This window comes from Cricetulus griseus, chromosome 4, assembly GCF_003668045.3.
Source record: "Cricetulus griseus strain 17A/GY chromosome 4, alternate assembly CriGri-PICRH-1.0, whole genome shotgun sequence".
Classification (NCBI taxonomy): Eukaryota; Metazoa; Chordata; class Mammalia; order Rodentia; family Cricetidae; genus Cricetulus; species Cricetulus griseus.
The window spans coordinates 2169357-2195442 of NC_048597.1; the positions used below are offsets into that span (position 1 = coordinate 2169357).

General features: G+C 44.3%; 1 long non-coding RNA gene across 1 annotated transcript in view; it reads left to right on the top strand.

Moving 5' to 3' along the window:
- Positions 1-25680, top strand: part of LOC118238767 — a 46390-nt gene extending 20710 nt beyond the window's left edge. Inside the window, exons 2-3 of the long non-coding RNA XR_004769843.1 lie at positions 2549-2736; positions 25591-25680. This is a non-coding gene — a long non-coding RNA (uncharacterized LOC118238767). The remainder of the gene's footprint in view (positions 1-2548; positions 2737-25590) is intronic.
- Positions 25681-26086: the final 406 nt, after the last annotated feature.

Genomic DNA, 26086 nt, shown 5'->3' on the forward strand with positions numbered 1-26086 from the left:
TTAAAAGTATCCATGATCAACTGGGAGGAAGCTTAAAAAAAATAATTTCCTACTTTCCAAGTAGGAGATACAGAGGAACAGTGACAGGTTCTGGGGGCACCCAGGGCTGTGCATACGGACGCCTCTGTTACCTCTTGCACACATGTGTAACAGGACCTGGGGAGGCTAGTGGCTGCCAGGACAAGTTCCATCACGCTGCAGGAGCCCTTCCCGGACGCTGCTGGCACAGGGGAGCTCACCGGCCTCTTCCCTCACACGTAGGCAGCTTATCTCAGGTCTTGTTTTGGCTTAGAAATCTTTTAATCTCTCGGGAAGGTTGGGGTGGATCAGCCTCTATTTTTATTTTTTGGACGGAGAAGACATGAATCACAGACTGGGCCAACTCTGTTGGACTTGTAGAGGCCTGTCACGGAGCACTACGTTCCTCACAGCTTCAAGAGCATTAAGGACAGAGGGAGAGACTGAGTGAAAAGACAGACAGAAGGGAGCGTGCTACAAATGGCGGGGACCTGGTACATAGTAGGCATTCAGCAAATGTCTGCTGGAAATGAATACCCCGCAATCAGGTAATTCCAAGTGGTTTTCTCCCTGGCTCCACTGTAGAGTGTGCTTGTTAGGTTATGGCAGCAAGCAGGTTGTTTTTGAGATACCTGTGATTTTTCCCTCCTGGGAGAGGGGTTGGCTACAGACATGGGAATGTTCTAGGCACCATGCAGGCTTGAAAAGCTCCGTTTTCCCTGTCCTTACAGATGGTTCACTGATTTACTTGCCCTGTGCTGGCCAGGGGAAGCCCTCAGGAATGTAGATACTCTCTGGAGTCCATGGGCCCCTCCTGTGCTATCTTGGTACTTAGGGAAACTCTTTCAGGCTCTTGCTGAGATGGGAATTCGGGCTATCCTGATAGGCAAAGAGCTAGCTATGGGGTTAGTATAACAGTAATGACCTGTCATAGTAAACTGTCCACATCCTCTCCAAACTGAAGGCTGGAATTAGATGGCAGGGAGTGGTAAAGGCAGTATGTCTTGCATGGTGACTGTCTTAGTTCCCGTTGCTTTAAAGAGACACAATGACTATGGCAACTTTTACAAAAGAAAACATTTAACTGGGTGGCTTACAGTTTCAGAGGTTTAGTCCATTGTCATTATGGCAGGACATGGCAGTGGACAGGCAGACATGATGCTGGAGAAGGAGCTACATGTTGACCCCACAGGCAACAGGAAGTGAACTGAAACACTGGGCATGGCTTGAGCATATGTGAGGCTTCAAAGCCCACCTCCACAGTGACACACTTCCTCCAACAAGGCCAAACCTGCTCTAACAAAGCCACACCTCCTAATAATGCCACTCCCTGTGAGCTTATGGGGGCCAATTACATCCAAACTAACTTGGAAAATGCTACGCCCCCTTTCCCCATTGTTGTCACTTAGGATACTGTATATACCTAGTTAGGAATAGCTTCCTATTGTTTATGGTTCGTTTTGGAAGGAGGTGTTCAGGCTTGGACACCTCTTTCAGATGACTTTAGGGTTTAGTTAAAATAGATAGTTATCTTCTTATACTGTTAAGTTTTAATCCTCTTTTAGACTAAAAGGGGAATTGTAGGGGAAGCTGTAGCCACGCCTTCTTAGGGGCTGGCTACAGGAGTACCTGAGGGCTTGTGAGGGTGTGGTCAGAGTGAGTAGGGGGACTGCGTTTCGGTTTCGTTTCTCTTTTTTTGCTGCTTGCTGTACAGACTACCACCGGCTGGCTGGTCCGCTCTGTAAGTAAGGCTTTTCCCTATTAAATACCCTTATATTTCTACCTGACTCCGTATTGGTAATTACCTACTATAGTCACCAAAGACTAAGAGTCTGAACCTCAGGTGTCTGGAGCAGTGTGGAGTAAACCACACTATGGCTATAGATGTCCCAAGAAGAATGGACTCAAGAGAGCAGTTAGCCAAGTTCTTGTCAAGCACAAGCCTCCCGGGACCCTCTCTGGCTTGAACAGCTCTATAGATTGTATTGAAGCCGTGATTCTCACATCCTCTGTGGCTGCTCTGCCTGTGGGGTCTGCTCAGAACAGAGCAGAGGGTGCAGGAGGCACTGCAAACTGCTCCTTGTTCATGGCTGGCCTCTTCTGATAGTGATGAAGACCAGCAAGTCCCAGGACCTGAAGATTCATGGCAGAGGCCTAAGAAGGGCTAGAGAAAACCAGTGTCTCTGCTTAGGTAGTCCCAAAGAAAGGGTTTCCTGTTGTGTAGCCTTTCCATCCTATGCAGATCTTCAGCTGGTCATGAGGCTCACCCACATCAGAGTTGGCCACTGGCGTTATCAAGTTTATCAACTCACCCTCATACACATGTTCAGTCTGTATCCCAGTCAAATTGACACATGGAATTAGCCATCACATTGTCCTCAGGATGTATCTGGTTGGCTGGAAATCCCTGCCCAAACCAAGGGCGTCTACTTACTTTGTGACTTTATTGATGACCTAGAGGGTACCAGGGGATAGGAGTTATTAGCAGCTCTCATTTACAACACTCAAAGATAGTTTCATTCTCTCTCAGGGATGGCACCAGTCAGTTGGTCACAAGAAGAGAATAAAGGAGACATCTAGAAACAGCAGCAGACAGCAGGAGAGCTGCACTAATGGCTACAGTGAGTACTCGAGTGGCTCACACAGAAAATGATCACCTTGTTCAGAGACACTTAAGCCTCACCAGCCTCCAGGGTCTACCCTTGTGTGAGGCCAATGGTAAGTCAGGGTCTCTCTCTCTCTCTCTCTCTCTCTCTCTCTCTCTCTCTCTCTCTCTCTCTCTGACACACACACACACACACACACACACACACACACACACACACCCCTCACCACCACTTTCTAAGTTGCCATCACAAATCAGTTTCCTGCTATCAAATGAGATGAATGGATTCATCCACAACTCAAGGTCAAACAAAGGCCACAACCATCACCAACTTGATCTTTTTTTTTCAGAGTTTTGTTTGGAGCCCAAGTTCAAGCAAAGGCTACTCAGATGCAGTTGTTGTATTTCCTTACAGTGTTGATTTGGTACGTGCTGTACTGCGTAAGGGAAGCAGGAGAAAAAGATAGCACAGTGAGGCTGAAGGCCTTGACCGCCAGTAGTCTCAACTATTTGTAGAAGTCACTTGATAGGGAAACGTAGGGTCAAGGGTGATTGCCAAGCTATCTTCTATTATGATCACCGTAATAGCCTTTCTGGAACATTTGTTCTATTTTTTGATGGTCAAAACACTGTTCATTAATATCCCGAGTGGAGAGTTGTGTAGGCGGAAGGGGAAAAAATGACGGCGCTCACAAGGGTGAAGGTACAGTCATTCAGTTAGCTAGAGAGGCATAGGAAAAGTAACACGTTTATGTGATGAAAATTTGCTGAATCATTTGACAGACAAGACTCTAGGGCCTAAGGTAAATTAGTGAATAAACAAAGGGCGGTTACAGACAATTGTTGCATGGAGAGTGGACAATGGAGACTAGGATAATAGACTAAATACAATAAGGTAACAAATGTGACAAAGAAGCACAAGTCATGGAGTGTTGAAGGTGAGGAGTGTAGTAGACACATGAGTGATGCAGAGCAGGAGGGGGGGTGGAAATGGCCAACGGAGGACAGAGTGTACTTTTATATAGCGACTGTCAAGGTTGCCCATTACAGATGACCTCTAAGGAGCGGTTTGCAAAGGGTGTAAGAGTTAGCTCTTGGGACATCTAAGGGAAAGGAGTGGGCAGATAGGACATCCATCATGAAAGTCTTTTTAAAAAAGATCTACCTTCTTCTATTTTATTATATAAGTGTTTGCCTCTCTCTCTCTCTCTCTCTCTCTCTCTCTCTCTCTGTGTGTGTGTGTGTGTGTGTGTGTGTGTGTGTGTATACACCATATGTGTGCTTGGTGCCCACAGAAGCTAAAAGAAGGTGTCAGATGCCATGGAACTGAAATTACAGACAGTTGTGAGCTTCCACGTAGGTGCTGGAAACTAAACCCAGGTTCTCTACAAAAGCAGTGAGTGCTCTTAACTTCTGAGCCATCGTTCCCGCCCCCTCTACAGAGAGGTGGGAGCAGTCATGTGTTTAAGCCACAGCAAGGTTGCCAGTGTGGTTGGAGTATCAAAGGAGGGGAAGAAGTGGAGACTGGGGTGGAGCAGGAATGGGGTCAGAACACAGGAATCAGAAGAGGAGGGAGGCAGGGAAGATGGCCTCAAACCTGAGCAAAAGCTTGTAAGGAACACACTGATGCTTGGATTGCTGAATCCTTGAGTGACTTGGTGATTTTCACAGTGGAGGAGACAAGATGTATTTCAAAACCTACCTACCCCTCTGATCCACACTCCAGCCCCAAATGTCTTCATGCCATCTCCAACATGAATATTCAGGGTTCTCATGACCCAGTCGTCCGCATCCTGCCTCTCAGTTCTACAGCAGTAGGGATCAAATTGCAGCGTATGAATTTGGGGGAACCCTAACATTCAGCTCTTGGCAATGTGCAAATACCTTTAAGGTAATTGTATGTTGTCATCATGAGCAGAGTTCTGGGAGATAAATGGTAAAATTTCAAGGCCCCTAAGGTGTGTGTTAGTTAATCTTCATCATCACATTGTCTGGATTTAGAGTCACCTAGGCGATTGGTGAGTCACACGTCTGGGTGCCTTGTGAAGGATTTTCCAGAAAGAACTAACCTACTGTGAAGTGGGTAGTACCATTCTGAGGGCTAGGGACACAGACAGAAAGAAGGAAAATGATGCCTGCATTCTCCTCTCTTGCTTCCTGCCCTGGCAGGAAATGCCCTTTCTGCCACAACTGACTGAACCCTCTGAAAGTGTGAGCTAAAATAAACAATCCCCCCCCTCTTAATTTGTCCTGTTGAACAATGCATTAGAATGACAAAGGCAACTAACACAAGGAATGTCTCTCAATGTAGGAACTGAATGTCCCATGAGAGATGTTCACATGTCTAGAAGTTATAGAGCCCATTTCAGCCTCCTCACTCACGTGGGTATATTGTTTAAGGATGGATAAGTGTTCTAGTCCAGCTGGTTTGACTTTGCAGAAGATACAAGTTCATTCCCATCTTAGGCCTCATTTAAAACATTCCCTGCACTTCTTGTGTTGTTTCTAAAATTCTATCTCTTGCAGTAATTGAAGTTTGGATGTGAAAGCCCCCCAACTCAAAGCATCTGTAAGGTAGTGCATAGAAGCCCATGACATGGTCCTGCTCAGGCTTCAGAGTCTCCATAGAGCAAGCGGCCTTTCCATGGCATCCTCTCACCATCACGGAGAGCACTTGTTGGTAAACTCATGTTCTGTGGCAGTACTGAGAGGCTGAAAGATCTTGAAATCAGTATAATGCAAACCCTCCACACAAATATCCAGTATTTCTAATTTTACGTTTTCCAAGCATCTGAAAGCCAGAGTATAACCAAAGGACAACATAGCATACAACTTTTAATGTTTAGTTTGATAAACTAGACAACCACCATTCACTCGAGGTCCAGATATGCCCACCACCCCCAAGCTTTTCTTGCTGTACATTTCCAGTGAGCTATACACACACACACACACACACAGACACACAGTCTTGGAGACAGCCACCGTCCAACTCCATTGGCCTTGTTGTCGTAGAGCAAGCTTGTAAGTTGTAGTGTTTGAACTAGGCACTCCCAGTGTATATTCTTTCTCCGGTGACATCTGGCATCCATGTTGCTTTGCTTATCAATAACTTGTCCTTCACAGTTCAGTGTCTGACTACCCCAGTCTGTTTCTCCATCTCCCTGTTAATGGGCATTATTTTTCATCCTAGTAAACAAGGCATCTGTAAACACTCTTGTGTATGTCTTTACATAGTTAGGTGTTACAATGTCTTTCGGGTATGTGTATCTAGAAATGAAACCTCCGGGTTAGAGGGTGGATGTCTATTTAGTTGCCCCTTCTTCATCGTCCCTGGCAGTGCATGGCTGTCCCACTTGCATAGCGTCCTGCCAAGAGTTTTTGCTGCCAATCATTTTTACGTGAGAAATTTTAATAGCTGTGGAGTGACACCTTGCTGTAATTTTAATTTCCATGTCTCCACTAACTAAGCCGAGCAATGCATCATGGGTTTATTAGCCACTCGTAGACTTCTGCCCACGTCTGCTTTGCCCTGTGTTTAAAACAGGATTGTTTTCATGTTGATTTATAGGCATTTTACTATTTATTTTTAAATTTTTCTTTTTTGTTATCCTCTAAGTTCCTTGAGATACCGTATCAGTTTTCTCTCTAGTACCTCATACAAATCTTGGTGAATAGCAGGCATTTAATAATGTAGGATTTTAGTAAAAGGAACTCTTTAACTCAGGTCTAAGAGCTGAGTATATATTTGATACAGGGTTGCTCTACATAGGCTTGGCTGACCTGGAACTCATTCTGTAGATGAGGCTAGCTTCAAATTCTGCCTCCTTAACTCTGCAATTATAGGCGTACACCATTGCAGCTGTAGGAGTTGAACTTTTGGGGGGGGGCTGGAAGCTGCCTTACCTTTGTTTTTGATTTGCTTCTTTTTTTAAAAACAATTTTTTAAATTTATGTGTAATGGTGTTTTGCCTGAATGTATGTCTATATGATGATGTTTTGGAACCCTGGAACTGTAGTTACAGACAGTTGTGAGCTGCCAGGTGGGTGCTGGGATTTAACCCAGGTCCTCTGGAAGAGCAGCTAGTGCTCTTAACTTCTGGGCCATCTCTCCAGCCCTTTAGTTTTTGAATTTGGCTTTTCTCTCACCTACCGCATTGACCTTTTGTAAACATTCCAGGGATTCCCTTTTCAAATGTTATCAGCAAATTTGGCACATAAAACTTGAATTTCGGAATTATCATAAATGTCACAGTTCATATTTGCAGATTTAGGAAGAGCTGAAGTTTTCGTGATAGGAGATCCCTTCTAGAAGGCAAAATATTTACAGTCTTAAGGAGAGAACATTCTGTGCTGTCTGTCACCGAGGGTTTTCTTCTGCTTCCGAGGTTTACAAGACACTTCTCAGTGAGGAATCAGAGCCCAGAAGGTGGGGGTGGGGGACACAGATGCTTTTATTTGAAGATAACGATGGTGAGTGTCCACAAAGAGAATAACTTGAGGGTTTTAAAATCCTTGTCTCCCTTCCAACTTGGCTAGCCAGAAGCGTTATAAACTTATGTTCTGGAGACACACCTGCGATGATGTCACCTCCCCTTCTTAATTTGGATTCTAGGCAGACTGGCTAGCTCAGGAGGCCAGCCCCAACTGCTCCTGTATCTTGTTACCCTGTATCTTGGAAAAGAGCTTCTCATTATTTCAGAGAACAATCTAGAATCTTTACAACTACATGTCACCAGGAAATACATTATTTTACAGTTTGATGTGTTTTAAACTTAAAACAAACTCAATAGATCATATTTTTGTCTAAAAAGTAATAATTACATATCTTAGCAATGTGGCGTAAAATCATAGAAAAATAAACATCATATTAAAATAATGACTTAAAATATCAGGTTTTGCTTGTAGTCATTTTACTTTTCTGTAATTCTATATGATGTCTATATTACTTGTGTGTGTGTGTGCTTGTGTAACTGCAGTGAATATGCTCCTATATAAAGAGAGATTTGGGTTTTTGTTGATTCTGTTTTGTTTTATTTCCAGAACAATTTTGATACATTATACATTTCTTTTAAAGATTTATTTATTTATTCGTGCATTTATGTACTTTGCCTACACACCAGAAGAGAGCATTAGATCTTGCTGTAGATAGTTGTGAGCTACCATGTAAGCACTGGGAATTGAACTCAGAACCTATGGAAGAGCAGCCACTGCCCTAAACCACTGAGCCATCTCTCCAACCCCTATTACAGATTTCATAACATACCAACATATTGTGTATCTCTTCTGTTGGCTTTTGTTTTGAATTTTGTTTTTCTGTGTGTTTGTATGTATGCATATATATGTGTCTGTGTGTATGTATATGTATGTGTGTGCATGTCTGTATATATGTATGTGTGTATGTACGTGTCTGTGTGTATGTGCCTGTGTGCGTGCATGTGTGTGTGTGTGTGTGTGTGTGTGTGTGTGTGTGTGTGTGTGTCTTTGGAAGACTGGAATGACTTGTTGAAGTAAGAATGCGTTTCCAGTTTGTTTATGGAGTGTGTGGGAAGGTTGCTGAACTATATTTAGCAGTTTTAAAATTTCCCCCTTACTAAAGCTTTCTCTCTAATTCTGTGTTTTAGCCTTGGTCCCCTGTGAACCAATTATTTAATGTTATTTAATTGTCATCAGCATAGAGTGAACTTTTGACCTTCCCCTGTCCATAGTTACAGCTGGAATTTCTATTTCAGAGCACACAAAAGGACTGAGACCTTCTCTGCGGTGGGAAGTGATAATTCAAGCAGACAGGGTCCCTTCTGATTTTTATAGAAACGATACCTCTGTTCCTCTATCCTGTAAGATGCTGTCCTTTGTATAATCACCACGTGAAAGGGGCAGAGCCATTCTTCAATTATTAATATTTCCCCAGGTCCTTTTTTATTTTAAAATTTAAATCAGCACACCTTGTTTTAGATTTTGTTTGTTTTTCAAGACAGGGTTTCTCTGTGAAGCCCTGGCTGTCCCAAAACTCTCTTGTAGACCAGGCTGGCATGGAACTCACAGAGATCTACCTGCCTCCTGAGTTCTGGGATTAAGGATGTGTATTGCCACTGCCCAGCGGGTTTAGATTTTTATGGTGGCATTTTCAAACAGATTGTTTTTGTTTGTTTTCTTCCTCCTCTTCTCCCCAACTCCCAGCTCTCCCTGTGCCCTTCCTCTGCCCCCATAGCTTCCTTGACATCTCATGTATCCTAAAGCTCTCAGCTCTCTCCCCCTACACCTTTTCCTCCCTGCCCCCGGCATGGTGTCCTGTCCAGTTCCAGAGCCTGTATCCACACCACACCCCACTTACTTTACAAGTGTTTGGCTGACATTTAAAGTACTTTACACCACCATTAGAAGGAACTACTGACACAAGCATCAGATGTCAGATTTTCTAATATTAAAGCCATTCTGTGTTAGACAGTGCAAGTTTCCCTCAGTGACCCTAGAGAGTCCTTTAAGATACATTGTAAGTACTTTAGGGTTTGAAAGTTATTTCTATTTGAGTCTGACTATAGTTTTCTTTTTTGTATCACTGGAGCCGGGGTTAATTTAGCCTCTGGAGACAGGCTCTATCTCTGTATCTTTTTCTCTGCTATGAAATAGTTGATATAACCTAGTTCTTTAGAACTTTGAAAGCCTCTTTTGAGATATTTTAATTGTGCTTTAAATTTGATCTGTGGATGGTAATACACTCACATTTAAAATTTCTCCTTAAAGTAGGGTTGATAATTTGCTCCTAAAGCATCCTCATTTGAAGATATTTCTATTATATTTTTCAGAGTAGGATATTAAAGCCACCTGTCATTCTGTTCCTTCCTTAGAGTACTTTTTCAAAATTAAAAAGGCATACTTATGTGCTCATGTGTATGTGTATGTCAGAGGACAACTTTCACCTTTCCTTGAGTTCTGGGGATTGAATTCAAGTTGCCATGTTAGCACACTAAGCATCCTTACCCTCTGAGTCCTCATTTTTCAAGCTTTTTATTCAACATTATTAGAGAGAAAGGTACAGCTTCAGGTGGACGAGCTCACAATGGGTCTTCCTCTCCCCCTCCTATACCTACCTCCTCTCTCACTGCCTCTCCCTCCCAGGATAGTGAACAAATCATATCTTGATTTAGAGGAGTATAAATATTTCTTTAAAATGTATTCAAAAAGTAAGAACTGGCCCCATCCAGTTAACAATCACTGAATGCCATCAAACGTCCACCTGATGTTCCTGTCTCCTGTTCTCTTCTGTGCACGAGATTTGTTTGGTTGTTTGGAATTCATCAGTTGACCCTTGCCTGCATTTTTGTATTCCACCCATAATGTCTTTCCCCCTCTGGAAATGTCTAACTTCCCCCTTTGTTCTTGGTTGGCTTAGTCAAAAGGAGAAAGATTTTATCCTTGTCATTCCCACTTGTCATTCCCATTGTCTCCATTTTCTTGGTTGTGTGCACATAGGGTTTTTCAGTCACAGTGTTTTAAGAAGTAAACATTTTTTGAATGGCATCAACTCCGACACTGTCTTCTCTGCTCCCCGCCTGCCCGCCCCCAAACATACTGATTCTGTTGAGTTCCACTTTCCTTAGAACACTTTTCCATTCAGCAAAACCCATTTATCTCTCCATCTTGTGTCTTGGCCCATCTCCACTGTTTGGGGATATGTGAGTGTGCATTTACACTGATGTTAATTTTTCACTAGTGTTCTTTCTGGGAGCTGTGTGAGAACCTGCAGGAGGAATGGCTGAGTCCCTTCACTGGGGTTCCTTCTCATGCAGTGTTGAAGCTGCCTGAGCTGCAAATGTGTCTTCAGCAGCAGTCGCCATGCTCCAGCCTCGGGTTAAGGCCAGGTCTGTACCTTCACAGCCGCCTGTGACCGGGCTTGGGAGCACTAGCCTCAGGAGTCCATTCGCCGGCTCTTTTCCTTGGCCAGGGCCTTCCAGCTGTGACGTGCTCTGCCTTTCTAGCTCCCCTGGAATAGCCAAGGAAATAGACATCAGCCATAGCATTCATGGGTGTCACAGGGGATGCCACCAAGTGCAGAACTTCTAAGACCAACACCCATTTTGAGGGGGCTCCTTACCATTTTTCAAATGTTTGTCCTCCCTCCAAACTCCCATCTGTAGAAATGACACCAACCCTGGCTCACTGGGTTTTCCTGTGTTAGGAAAAGCTTGCTTCTTGTACAACATTGTCATCTGCCATTTCTTGCTTTTAATGCTCATCCACCAGAGTCTTTGATCTTTTAATGTAGCCTGCTCTTGTGAGTCTAGCACCCTGTCTACTGCACTAAGGAAGGACATTTGTGGCTTGTTATTAGATTCTGATTTTCAGATATTGTTTGATGGCAGTGTTTCTTTTTTATGCCAAACTGTTTCCAAATATTTCTCAATTCTCCAGCACTAACTTTCCATTGCCAAATATATTTCTGGTCAGCATAGTAAATCATGTTTAATAGTCCTTCTGCCTCCTCTGAGTCACCAGGGTTTGTTTCAGACATTTTCAAGTTTCATTCCAATTGGTAGCACATTTAACTTTTCCTCTTAGACAAACCTTTCTATGAACCATTTATCCAGTTTGACTCTCTGCAGAAAAATGTGCTAACTGCCCCACCTCTTGTGTTGATGAGTGGCTGCCGTTCACAACCCAGACTGCAGAATGCACTCCAGATGAGTGTGATGAGTCCTGCAGAACCTCGGGGAGATCAGGGAATATTTGGTTGCTATGTAATTAGGAGCGACTACCACCAGGGGAAATGCCCAATCACACATATATCAACTCCTCCCACCACCTACTGCCTTGCACCTGCCTCTAGGAACTGGATTTCAAAAACCCAGCCAGAAGAAACCAACACACCTACTCCACTGACCTCAGATGGCCAAAGATTTGCTTGCTCACACCTTGTTTGTCTCTTTCCAGCATCTGACTGGAGGATTCTACTCCAGATCCAGAATCTTTCCTAGCATCTGGTATACCAGAAGGCTGAGGGAAAGGCAGTTGAGAAATCTGCTGCACCAAGCAAGCTGAGTGATAGATAGACTGTTGCAGTGTTTCTTGTCCTTCTAGTTCCCGATGCTGCTTCAGCCCCAAATAAGCACACAGATGCGATATTAGTTATAAAATTGTTGGCCGATGACTAGGACTTCTTATTGGCTATCTCTATCTTAATTATTAATCTATTTCTATTAATCTAAGTATTTCCACATGATCTTATCTTACCAGAAAAGGGTCCAAGCCTGTTACTCCTTTGGTGGCCTACATGGCGACTGTGTTTGGCAGGCTCTCTCTTTCCCAGAATTCTCCTCGTTTTAGTCCTACCTATCTTCCTGCCTCATTGGCCAGACAGTGTCTTATTCATCAACCAGTAAGAGAAACATATATACAGAAACATATATACAGAAGGACTTTCACCATCAATGGACTATCCATAGCTCCAGTCTCGGGTCCCGAAAGACTCCATTCATGGTGGCTTTGTTCTAAAGGAGTGAATCTTCCATCCTGCTACTGACTTTGTGGCTCTGCTGAAGATGGAAATAAAACAAATCAATCCCCTTTTTCAGTGATGCTAGGGCCTCTTCTTACCTATCTCAAATGAAACATGATACTAGCAATCTCTCCTCCATCTTTCCCACCCAAACTCACCGCACCCATAGTATTTTTAGTTATAGTCTCTGAGTGAGAATGCAAGCATGTAAGGAAAAGTGGATCCTGCTCACCCGAATGCTAGAGAGACAGTTTGCAAGCTGTCATGGTGTTTTATCACAGCAATAGGAAGCCTGGCTAGGAGAAGAGGTAACAGACTCAGGCAGATACTACAAGACCTCTTTCATAGTGGGTTCTGACTTTCAATGCTTATGGTTGTGTATATATGTGGGATGAGTGGAGGCATGGGTAATGAAATTAGGGAGGGGACCATGAGAAGAAGGGAAATGCTGTTGAGAAAGTTACAGAAATTAACAGGACACGTGTGGCACCAAAGTAGAAAAGAGGCTGCCAGTAATGGAAGGGCATAAGGAAGGCCAGAAGCATGGGAGGAGAGAAAGAAAAGAAATCAAGATATTTGAAAATGCCACAGTGAAAACTAATGTTTTGTATGCTAATTTTAGAAATAAAAATTTAAAAAAGGAAATTATGTACAAATGACGATAGTCTTAGAAAACCAGTTTTGATCTTAGGAAAGAGAATTGATGGCTATATAAATAAACAGAGTTTAAATCTTCACTGAAAAAAAAAAAACTTCCACAAATAAGAGTCATAGTGTGTTGTGTGTCACCCTCTGGGATAGCTCAGGGAAAGAAGGGAAAGACAGACTGGAAAACATTGGTAATACAGTGGCTTTGAAATACAGTTGGACAATTCCCCAAAGAGTTGATCTTGGAGTTGCCATCTGACTCAGCAGTTCCACTCCATGAGCATTGGAAACACGTGTCCGCACAGACATTTGTACACAGACGTTCCTAGCAGTGTTGTTCATAATATCCAAAGATAGCCGAGGAATGGAGAGACAAAACAGGACTCATCATTTCCCATGGAAAAGAATGAAATGCAACCCACACTCAACTCGGGTGGAAGCTGAAGCCAGTAGATTCAATGAACAGAACCAGTCACAGAGTACAAGCTCCTGTGCGATTCTGTGTCTGCCACACTCTGTAATGAACAAGTCTGCCAAGACAGAAAACAGATCAGTGGTTGCCAAGGGTTTAGAGGAAAGATGGGGAGCTATTGTTAACTGGATAAGGGTGTAGCTCAATGATAGAGTGTTTGCTTAACATGTGTGAGGGCCTGTGTTCAGTTCCCAGTACAAACAAAAGAAATACAGGGAATAAGAGGCACTGTGATGCATAGGTTTTCTTTGGTGGTGATGAATATCCCACCATGGAGAGTCTCTGGAAAACACTGAACGGTGTACTTTATGGAGGTGAGTTGTGGTGTGTCACTGCATGAGCCTAGAGCATTGCTCACTTGGTCAAGATTCATTCGCTCTGGTGTGTTCACTGTGTCCTAACTTAATTACAGATCCTGAAAATTTAAAACTAAAACGTGAGGATTATAGTTCCATGTTAGAACTTTCAAATAAAATGAAAAGAAAGAAAGGACAGGAAAGGGAGTGTAAGGGACTAGTATAAGTAGCTGTGACAAATTCCTAAGACAGCCATGCGTTGGTGGCACACACCTTTAGTTCCAGCACCCGGGAGGCAGAGGCAGGTGAATCTCTGTGAGTTCAAGGCCAGCCTGGTCTACAGAGCGAGTGCCAGCCCAGGCTCCAAAGCAATACGGAGAAAAAAATTCCCAAGACAAATCCCTGAATTGAGGGAAGGATTTCTTTTTGATGTAGGTTTTCAGAGGTTTGAACCCAAGGTTAGCTGGCTCTACAGCTTTGGGCCTGAGGCAAGGCAGGACGGCAGGACGGCAGGTTGGCAGGAGTGTGTGCTGGAGGCAGGAAGCAGAGATGAACAGAGTGGGCAGGAGTTGAGATTCACCCCAGTGACCTACTTCCTCCAGTTATCCCCGCCTCCTCCACCAGCTGGGGACCAAGCCTTCAAACCAGGAGCCTATGGGAACACACAGTGTTTAAACTCTACCAATAGATAAAGTTGACATTTAATGAGTAGGAACTTAAAACCATTAGATATGATAAAGTCAAATTTAGCTAATTAAGAAAATACCACAAAGCACAGGCGTCAATCTAAGAAAAAGAGACCACAAAAGCAAGGAAACAAACACAAAACTCACAGAAGGAGAAGTAACTATTGACGCAAATTAAGTTAAAAAAATAAACATTGCTGCCTTTCTGATCCTGAGGAAATAACAAGACCCAGGCTTCCTGTCTCACATGAACTCCTTGACATCTGGACACAATAGATTGGACAGCTGTTCTCAGATGTGGGATGGTAGATAGTCTGATGCTATTGTTAGTATGTTTCCTATTGTTATAATGCAGTATCTGAGACCCAAGAGCATGTAAAGGAAAGAGGTTTATTTAGCTTAGAGAGGCTGAAATCCAGGTGACTGTGTTGACTTTTTCTAGGGAACTTCCCTTCTATTTCCTTCCCTGGGCTAGGTCAGAGCCTCCTGTCAATGTAGGAGGCTCTGTGGAGAAATTTTGTGTGAGAGACAGAGATCATATGACAAGAGAGAAAACCAGAACAGGGGAGAAATAAGATTCACTTCTTGTTTTCAAATAGAAACCTTAATAAGAATGTACATTAGTTGTGCATAGAATGAGTTTGATTGTGACATGTGTATAATACTCGGATCATATTCCCTCATTGTTCCCATTCCTCTCCTACTGGAAACCTCCACTCTTCTCAAGTAGATTTACTCTTTTGCAGCAAATCAGCCTTGGGAGAGTAAAGACAACCTATTGACATAATCTGCCTCCTCCTTGAGAGTCTCAACATCTATCTCTCCCATCTCCAGTCCGGAGAGCAAGCCTCTAATGCATGAGCCTTTAGGGGACAAGTGACACCTAAACCCTGGCGACTATAAGACTCAGTAATAGGCAAACTGAATATTAAACTCTACAAGTGCCTGACTTTCTATCCAGAGGCATTTTTCAGACAATAAATGCAGACATGCAGCCGTGGCATCTAAACAGAATCCAGTAGACTCAATGAGTTGAAGAAGCAGCTGTAACAGTTCAGGGGGTAGGAGGAAACCAATGCCATGAAAAGTTATAGAGCAGAGCTCAAAGAGGAGGGAGCACCACAGAAAAAATACCTTCAGAGGCTGGGTGGTGGTGGCAGTGGCACACACCTTTACTCCCAGCTCTTGGGGGGAGGGGAGGCAGAGGCAGGCGGATCTCTGTGAGTTTGAGGCCAGCCTGGTCTACAAAGCTACACAGAGAATCCCTGTCTCGGGAAAAAAAAGAAAAAAGAAAAATAGCTGCAGCGATTTTGTGGGGACTTTTGTGGTGTTTGCTCCTCTGCAGTAGAATGACCATGGAGCTATAAAGTCCAAGTTCCATGTGAAGATATTAATTCTGACAGAGCAGAGCAGAGGGTCCATCTAGAAGCCTGGAGAAGCCACTCATGTTGAGGACAGCAGTAGGCTCTGACAGAGCATTGTCATTTTAGATGTCCCCCGGGTAAGCTTAAACAGGCCCTCTAGGCATCTGTCTGGCCTTTGGGTTACTTAGCTTCCTTCCAAAGTGAATCCCTGTAGCCAATAAGGAAAGCCAGAGTTGTCCAGACAGTAAATCACACTAGATATGATACCTATGAGATTTATACATGGTACAACTTGCATAGCTGGATTGAGAAAGGAACCAAAAGGCGACTAGGTCACACACTGGCCAAGGAACCAGTCAACATGCAGTATGACTTAGTAAGAAGCATAGAGAGACTCAAAACCTGATACCCAGCTGGGGCTGAGCCTGTGATGTGCAGAGAAGAATAAAGTCCTCCAGCCCAAGCCTCCTTGAAGACACCAGAGTGGCAGAAAACACTGACGGGATAATGGCAGAAATGTTTCCAGATCTGCTGAAAATCATACCCAGGCATCCAAGGAGCCCAACAGGCCTATTGTAGGTCATACACGCAGACATGCTGTGCACACATGCACACACCTACACATATACATGTGCTTATACTCCACAATAAAGTATCATATTAAAATAGCTTAAATTGGGGATAGGAAAACCCTTATGAGCATAGAAAAAATGAACAAATTGCAGAGAGAGCGAGAATGACTACAGACTTCCCATCAGAAACCATACAGTGCCAAAGAGAGAAACAGGATGTGTTAGACAGCAGACAGATTGACAGAGAGTAAATAAGCCCTATTAGCCTGTGATTTGCATGTGCGTGGAAAATAGTCATTTGGAAATGGAAACAAAATAATTTGCAAACAAATACCAGCTCCTAGAATTCACTTCCGGGGAACCCACAGTAAATTTATGATAATAAATTTAAACTGAGTTCCTCAAACCCTAAGGGCTAAGAAACCTATGGTCACATGATTTAAAGATTGCCAGTGCTGCTAGGTGCATGGATACATACAACATATCCGCCTTGTTAATTTTTTCCCTTCAAAGTTACTTAGGGAACCAGGTGTGGCTCATCAGAAGTGCCACCAAAACTGACAAGTGAATAATCAATCCTAGGTCCACATGCTGGGAGGAGAGGAGTCTCCTGACCCTCACATGCATGTGAGCCCATGGGCCTGCCCTCTGTACATCATCACACGCGTGTGGGCACATGGGCATACCCTTCCCACGTCAAATAAGTAAATGCAACTTAAAAAACTATTCTCCATATATTGTATCCGACTGAAGTTTCCCCTCCCTCCTCTGCTCCTTGCCCCCTCTGACACCTCCCCCCGACTCTACTCCTCCTCTGTTTCCCTTTAGGAAGAGCAAACCTCCCAGGGCAATCAACCAAACATGGTATGTCAAGTTGCAATACGACTAGGCTCATTCCCTCACTTCAAAGATGCATGAGCAACCCAGTGGGAGGCAGCAGAGTCAGGGACACCCTCACTCCCACCCATAGAAGACTGAGCCACACACTGTAACATGTATGCAGACGGCTTAGCTTAGATCCGCGCAGGCTCCCTGATTATCCGTTCAGTCTCTGTGAGTCCCTATGAACCCAGGTTAGTTGACTCTGTGGGTTTCCTTGTGATGTCCTTGACCCCTCTGGATCCTACAATCCTTCCTCCCCCTCTTCTGCAGGATTCCCCGAGCTCTGCCTAATGTTTGGCTGTGGGTCTACTTCTGTTTCTATCATTTGCTGGATGAAGCCTCTATGATGACAATTGGACCAGGCACTAATCTATGACTATAGCAGAATATCACTAGGAATCAGTGAATATAACTTAAGTTACTTGAAATTTGCCAGGTGTGGCGGCACAGCCTTTAATCCCAGCAGTTGGGAGGCAGAGGCAGGAGGATTTCTCAGTTAAAGGTTATCCTAGTCAGCATAGTGAGTTCCAAGCCTGCTGGGGCCACACAGTGAAACCCTGTCTTTAAAAAAAAGTTAAAAATTTAAGGCAAATAAATGTATTTTTGAATTAAAATTAGATGAGAAATAAACAGAGCAACAGATACAAACATGAGATTCTAAGGATGCTACGTTGCCTGTGAAAAGCTGTATTCAGTATATATAACTCAATATATATAACTGTATAAAATAGAACAGTAAAAAATGCATCTACCCCAAAAGAAAGTTAGCGTGGGAAGAGAAGAAATAAAGGAGGTCTGGGGGACACAGGAAAAACAGCAGGATGGAGGGCTCACAGTCAGCTATCCTGTAATTACATGATGCGCACCTGGTGAGTACTCTCATCCAAAGGCTGAGCTTATATGAGCATAAAAAACCCACAAAAGATGGGCATGGGTGACCCATGCAAAACCTATTTTAAAATGTGCCAGTGAAGACAGGCAAAAGCAAAGGGTCAGTACAGGCATGAGTAAGGGAGTCCATGGGGGCCCGAATAAAAGGATATCAAATGCTTATTTGGGAAAAGAAAGATTTGAGACTATTACAGATAGTGAAGAGAAGGGTTTTGTTGTTTTGTTTTTCTGTATATACAAAATGTAAGTACCAAATTAGTATATGTCAGATTGTACTATATTTATGTTGTTTTAGCTTTAAGTATTCCTGGTCTAGTTGTCTTTTGAAAAACACCCAAACAATTGTTTGATCAACCTGTTACAATGTTTTCATAACAAAAGGTTAAAGAAATAAATACCCAGTGTACATCAAGAAAAAAAAAGAGCTGAAATATTTCAGAAGTTCAAGTGAGAAAAGATGAACAAATGTAAAGAAATAAAGTCAAATTTGGAAAATAAAGTTGATTCACGATCCAAAAAATATTTTTGGGGAACACTTTCGAATGGCAATAAAGGTAGAGAGTAGCAGTCCTCTGGCCTGGGGGAACAGGAAGCTGTGATTAGATCTCTAACCACCACACAAGAAAGAGCGAGAACACGCTTCTTCTCCTCTCATCAGTCCACACGGAGCACCTGAGACCACACCTTAGTAGCCCAGTACCCCAAAGACTATTGGCTGAATGACTTCCCACAACAGATCAGAAAGGGACGCTAGGATAAATAATCAAAATTGAGCGGATGCTAGCATCAGAAAGATGACAGGGATGAGGGTCTGGTTCTGACAGAGGGTCAGGCCACCACGGAGAAGTGACACTCCCGGTGCGTGCAAGAATGGAAGCAAAACCAGACAGAGCCAGAGGGGAAAGGGGCCGGCATGTCTTATAGGATGAGGAAACACGGACCAGTGAAGGCTCAGTGGATAAAGGAGCTCTCGGCACAAACCTGGTGATCTGAGTTCAATTCCCACAGCCCACATATAAGTGGGAGGGGAGAACAGACTCCACAGAGTTGTCCCCTGACCACACACGTGCACTGTGGTATACACATCCCACACACTTCATGCACACACACACACACACACACACACACACACACACACACACATCCTGCACACACACACACACACTTTGTATGATTCCAATCCTTTTAAATCTGCTAAGGCATGGTCTTGGTTGAGCCCATGATGTGTCTGGGCATCTGTACAAAGAATGTATGTTCTGTGCCTGTTGTGGATGTGTGCACAACACACACACCATGTACACACACACCATGCACACATACATCATGTACACACTCACACACATACTTCATGTACACACACACATCATGTACACACATCATGTACACACACACATACATCATACACACACATCATGCACACACACACCATGTACACACACACCATGTACACACACACCATGTACACATGTCATACACACACACACACACACACACACACACACACACACACACCATGTACACACACCCCTTACATAAAAATTTGAGTGACATCCTAGAGCCTTCACCCAGTAGCTGACGGAAGCAGACACCACAGCTAAGCACTAAGCCATGCTGGGGAAACCCACAGAAACAGCTGACCTGAACAAGGGGTTGCTCATGGACCCCAGTCGTAAAGCTGGGGAACCAATGTTGGACCAAATCAAGCCCTCTGAACGTGGGTGCTAGTTAGGAGGCCTGGGCAGTCGATGGGGCCTTTGGTAGTGGATCAGTATTTATCCCTAGTGCACAAATGGACATTGGGAGCCCATTCCCCATGGAGGGATGCTCTCTCAGCCTGGATACATGGGGGCGCCTAGGCCCTGCCCCAAACGATGTGACAGACTTTGATGATCCCCCATGGAAGGCCTCACCCTCCCTGGGGAGTGAATGGGGGTGGGATGTGGGGTCAGTGGGGGGCATGGGAGGCTGGGAGGGAAAGGGAACTGGGATTGACAAGTAAAACAAGATTGTTTCTAATTTAAATTAAAAATTAAAAAAATTTGAAAAATTTGAGTGAACATAAAATTGGTAAAGACATGCAAGCCCTGGAAAATGCTATTTTTGAAGATGTCTATTGGATGTCACTATCAACCACGACAGACACAGAACATACATTCTTTGTACAGATGCCCAGACACATCATGGGCTCAACCAAGACCACGCCTTAGCAGATTTAAAAGGATTGGAATCATACAAAGTTTATGTTCTGCTCACAGCAGAATTTAATATGTCAACAACAGAAGAATGTGGAAAATCCCCAAATATTTGGAAGTTAAACAACAGGCTTCTAAATAGCTCATGGGTCAGAGAAGACGTCGTAAGATGGATTAACACTATTTTAACTAAACGAGAATAACAACACAGCATGTTAGAGTTTGTGGGAAACAGCTAAGAAAAGACCTAACCTTTCACGTTAAGAGATGAAAAAGTAAACCCAGAAAGAGGAAGAAGGAAACAATAAATATGAAGCAGACAAGAGTGAAAAAAATTAAACCTAAAAAAAAATCAAATAATAGTAGTAGAAACAGATACATAACTTTTAGCTGGGGGGAAATAAATGAAAATGATAAACATTTAACTAGATCTATTTATTACAGAAGGTGTGCACATCGCCACACCAGGAACAAAGGGCATCAGGGTAGACCCTAGAGAGTGAAAAAAAAAAAAAAAAAGGAAATGAAAGGAGATTCTAGGACCAGGACCAGTTTTATTCCGGCTGCTTTGATAACAAATTTGTCCAATGATCTTGGGTTTACATTAGCAAGTGCTTTTCTTCTTAGGAGGTATGTGCAGAGCAATTCAGCAAGATATCCACCATGGTGAGACGCACACAGTCAGCTCACAACCCACCCACACAGTTCTTCCCTCTCCTTTCTAGCCTCAGATTGCCCTCCTCTTCTGTAGGCTCTCGATACATGGGGCCCCTCTACTGACTTATTCTTGTCATTGTTTCCTAACCAGAGTATACTGTTTATATTGCATTCACACTGTTTATCTATCACAATTAATCTAAAGGTGTTTAAAGTATACAGGCAGATTGCATAGACCGGCCTCTATAAGGGAACTAAAATACACAGATTGTGTTAGGAAGCTGACAGAGGGATTCTGGGAATGAGTACTCTGTGGATATTGAGGGACAGCTGTATTTTAAAATGTCTGAGGGAGACTGCTCAATCTGTAGAGCACTGGTCTTTCAAGCGTGAGGGCTGAGTGTGATCTCTACAACTCTCATTTAAAAACAAAACAAAACAAAACAAAACAAAAAACCCCACCAGGAGTTGTGGTCATACTTACCTCCCCAGCACAGGGGAGACATAGGTAGATCCTTGGGGCTCACAAGTTATCTGGCTTAGCAGGAACAATACTAGATGTTGCCTTCTGGTCCCCATGTCTATGTAAACATACGTGTGAATACACATCCACTTTAGGAGATTTAATACACAGTTGGGAACAGTAAAGCAATTTAGACATTAGTCAGCAGGGAGATTCATCACAGGTATCCTTTCCAGTAAGTGTCTGCCTGTGGGGACCTTGTCACTTACAGGGTGGGGCTGGGCTTCTTTCATGGTCAGTATAGCTGTGGAACCTCCCACAGCCCATGTCAGAGAAGAAGTACCCAGATCACCTGGCCATTGGTTCAGCCCCTTTCACAAGGACCAAGAATGTGGACTGTCTTTCTCTGGCTACCAGGGATAATTGAACAGTGCCTGCAGCAGTCAGCATGGCTCTGGTCTGTAAACAGAGGCCTGACCTATTTAATTCTTCCCAGGGGTTGGGTAAGAGGCTTGACTCACACAGACAAGAAACTGTGGCCTAATTGGATACTAATTACTCAGAAGAACACTATTTACCCAAACTTGCAGTAAACCAAGCTCCTCACGAAATGAGAGCAGGCAGCAAGAGAAAGAGTCGGCAAGGGACACGATACAGATCAAGACATCACCCTTGAAAGTCCTTTTTAAAAAAAGATATGATGTCACTAATTGCATAAGAATAAACAAAGGCAGGACTGGTGAAGCCCCTTCTGGTCTGAGCATGGCTTTCCGTCCACTTGAAATATTTGCAAATATGTGAGGCTAATGGGAGTGCAGAGCCAAGTCGAAGGAAACAAGTGGGGTTTCCCACAGTGTGGTGAACCCCTTCATGATGCGAGTGATCTGCAAAGGAAACAAATCTCTGTGTGTTCACCAGTTTCAGCAAAGGAGAGGACACCACACCGATGGGCAGCCTTCTTGGGGCTGCGGAGTCAGCTGAGTAGGTTTGAGTGGCAGTGGGGAGCATAAATATGATCCTTTCCAAGGAGGAGACTATGTTAAGTAAACCGAACCTGACACAGGAAGACGAGCGTTATGTTCTTGCTTATGTGTGGAAGCCAGGGAAGGCGGTGTCATAGAGTAGAGCAGAGGTCACTAGAGTCACTGCAAGGTGAAGGGGAGGGGCAAGTGTTAAAGGAAGAGTGGCACTGGATGATATTGTATATTTTATAAAGAACTAGATAAAGTGCTCAATAGTTCCCAATAGTCAATGTCCAAGAGGATGGAAATGCACATTTCACAGTGTGTGTGTGTGTGTATTATAATGTGCCCCATAAATATGTACAATTATAATAACACAAGTCTTTGAAAAACCTGTATATATGGAAGACATGTCAACAATATTTTCAAATGTCAGCCGTTGTAGGTGATTCATTTTAATTTAAGCCTTTTCATTTCATAAGAAATGAACTTCGGGGAAACAAAATTTCTTTGCAGAACAGCAAGTTCCTTTATTCCTTTCCTGTCACCCATTGGTCAGCGTCAGTGTCCTTTGTGACTGTAGACACTATGGCATTAAAGCAGGCTTTAGAAGATGGAACGAATTGCTGGCTGCTCTAGTGAGCAGTATGGCTGATACAGTACACTCAGAAAAAAGCCACACACACCCCTGTGGTATTGTATGAGCCCCCTGTGACTGCTGTGACACAGTACCCATCAGGCCGTAACCACACGTGGTTCTGGTTCCCGCAAGTGTGAAACCCAGCCGAGGTACATTGGAGATCCTCTCCTAGCCTCTTTCTGGTTCCACTGGGACTGTCTCTCACTGGTGCTTTGTGCCTGGGGCTACCCTCCCTCTCCAGCCTCTGCCTGCCTGCCTGCCTGCCCTTTGTCTTCTCATGCTCCATCCTTGTGAATCTTCATGACTTCATTTTCTCACTAATAAGGGCACCAGTCATCGCCTGCTGGTGCAAACCCTCATCCTTCATGACTTTATCCTAATTTCTTTTGCTGGCTCCAGAAAGGTTGTGGGGTTCTGTTTCCTTGCTTAGCCCAGGGACTGAGCACCCAATGCTTAGTTTTGCCCAATTCTGAAATCTACAGAGACCTGTTAGGTGTTGCTGCAGGATATGGAAAAATCTCAGGCCACATGTTCTAGAGAGAGAAAGTGTGGACCAGGCAACAGGGAAGAGAGGGATAGAGAGCTGGTTGCCATGGAGATTCCCTCTCCAGTTTCCATGATACTCCTGCTAACTCCCACGTGGTTCTAGGTTATTTTAGAGTCAATTCATCCCACACAGAGGGGGCTACAGGTGACTGGACAAGCTGGTCTCCTCCCTATATTTGGGGTCCTGTGAGGTGTTAGAAAAGGAAGGGTTTCAATTCAATGAGGGCACGCGGGCTGAGTCCCAGGAGGAAGCAAGTAGGTTCAGGGCCACTGGGCAGGCTCAGCTGCTGCAGCAGCACCTGGCCTTCAGGGGTGCTCTTGGTGCAAGGCAAGTGTTGCAGCTGGGGGTTTCTGACAGCCATGGCTGAGCCTTTGAGATTGTGTGTTCAGGAAGCTCAAGAAAGGGTTTTGAGTGGAGGTCTCACTCAGGAAGCCACACTGGGCCGATGTGGAGACTGCCCTCTGTGGTCCTTCATGTCTGGGGACAGGTGATTCATGCCTTTACCCACCAGCTTGGTTTTCTTTCAGGGGCCGTACATGATGTTAGAAATGCTCCAGGAGCTGGGAGAAGTATTGACCTTGCACGCCAATTTTATCATTCATCTAGCAGGTTTTGTTCAGCCTAATCTTATGATTCAGACTTGAAATTTCATCAGCAGAGGGAACAGGAAAGAATATCCAAATACAAAACCAGCTTCAGATTGGTCTTTGTTTGAGCTAATAGGATTTCAGCAGTTCGTGTGGAGGTCAGAGGTCAGGGGACTGTGAGGGAGGGGAAGCAGAGATGTGGCTCAGCCTCATGTGAACTCAGGAGATGCCCTTACCCTGGCCCTCATTAATTACTTTTACTGTGTCTGAGGATGGGTCCCCATCTGGACCACACCCATCTGGACTACACCCATCTGGACCACACCCATCAGGACCACTGCCATCCTGCCCTGGTGTCTTGGTGCTGATGCCCAAGGAGCCCTGAGGATGCTGTGTATGATGATTTGAATGAAATGCCCCCTATAGTTTCTGGCATCTGAGTAACTGGTCCCACGTTGGTAGCACTGTTTAGGAAAGTTTACGAGGTGTGGCCATGTTGGAGGAGGTATGTCACTGGGGATGGAAGTCAAGAGTTTAAAGATTTGTCCCATTTTGAGTTCACTCTCTACTTCCTGCTTGTGGTTCAAGACTGATTTCTCAGTTCCTGCTCCAGGCCCCATGCCTACTGCTTGCTGCCATCATTGACTCTTAAGCCCTCTGGGACTGTAAGCCCAAACAAACCCTTCTCTAAGTTGCCATGGTTGTGGTGTTGTATTACAGCAATAGAAAGCCATTACCATGCCTTTATACCTGTGGCTGTGTTTTCTGCTCCTCCAGTCCCAGTCTTCAGGAGATGGGGCAAAGTCACCTGCTCCAGGCAGAGGGTGGGTCGGAGGTCAAAGCCTTCCGTTTGCCCAGTTGTATTCCCTGGGAAGGTCTGGAGACAAAGCAAAACCACTCCCAGTCCACACGGTCCCAAGGAACAAATGCCAGGGTATGCAGTGTACAGCAGGTGACCCCAGAGGGAGGGGCTGGGGCAGCTGCGGTCCAGAGGGAGATGCTGCTGCCTCTGGACCTGGGAAATGGAGTTCACCTTAGCCACCTCATCGCATTTGATCTGAAGGGGTCTGTAATTCTGGACAGGAAGTCTTACTTCTCGCTGTTGAATTAGCACAAACTATGTCAATATGACTCACAATTAAGGGGAAAATGCAGAGAAAACTGCCAAGCCTCCAGGGGGCATGTTGGTTTGGATAATTCATAAAACTAGAACATGGGGGCTTCAGGAACAGTGGAGTCCTTGGTTAGGGGTGCCATTGGGACTCGGGACTTCTGTCTTTGGGCTGGTAACGGCTCAGTTCTCAAACAAGATAGCCAAAGGGAATAGAATGGCTGTGGGTGCTGGACTCAAACTCTTGTTGGCTGTTTCTGAGGCAGAACCTGTACTGGCTAGGGTGCCATGCTCGATGGGGGGGGATAGGGATTGGCAGGTCCCAGAGACAGGAAAAGGGACTGGAGATGGAGGCAGGCAGCATCAGACCAAGAGTTGGGAAAGCATGTTTCCAGGGGGAATGTGTTCCTGGCAGCTGGGACAGCCTGGGCCCATATAACTAGTGGAGACTTGGGGAAAAAGACATTTGCGAGTATAAAAATGCACAAAAATCTCTCCCCACAGAACTCTGAAGACTGAAAATGTTTTGTAAATGACCCCAACAAAGGATGGACAATCATAAATAAAGAGAGCTCATGATGGAAAATTACCTACTCTGAAAGCTCCCGCATAATGCCTGTTTCTTAGGAGATCTTCTGAGAGGAAGCAGAGAGGAATTCTTCTGAGGCTGTTTCTAGATCTTTCTATATGGTTCGCACTGGGACAAGGTGTGTCTTCCTCCACTTCTGTGACCCTGCTGTTGCAAGATAGGAGTCCACCCAGGCAGGTTCAAGGGCCAAGAATAAACTTGGATGGGTGGGGTTGGGGGTGTCTTTATTCTGACTGATTTCTAGCTGGTAGCAAGAATATTTTTTTCCCAATTAGTGAACACAGAGAATGCAGGTGGGGTTGCTGGATCAATCATATACACAGCAATTGTATTTGTAGTGTTTTGAGGAAGCTCCATGCTGTTTCCTACAGTAGCTGGTTCACATTCTCCACCTTCTCCATGACACTGTGA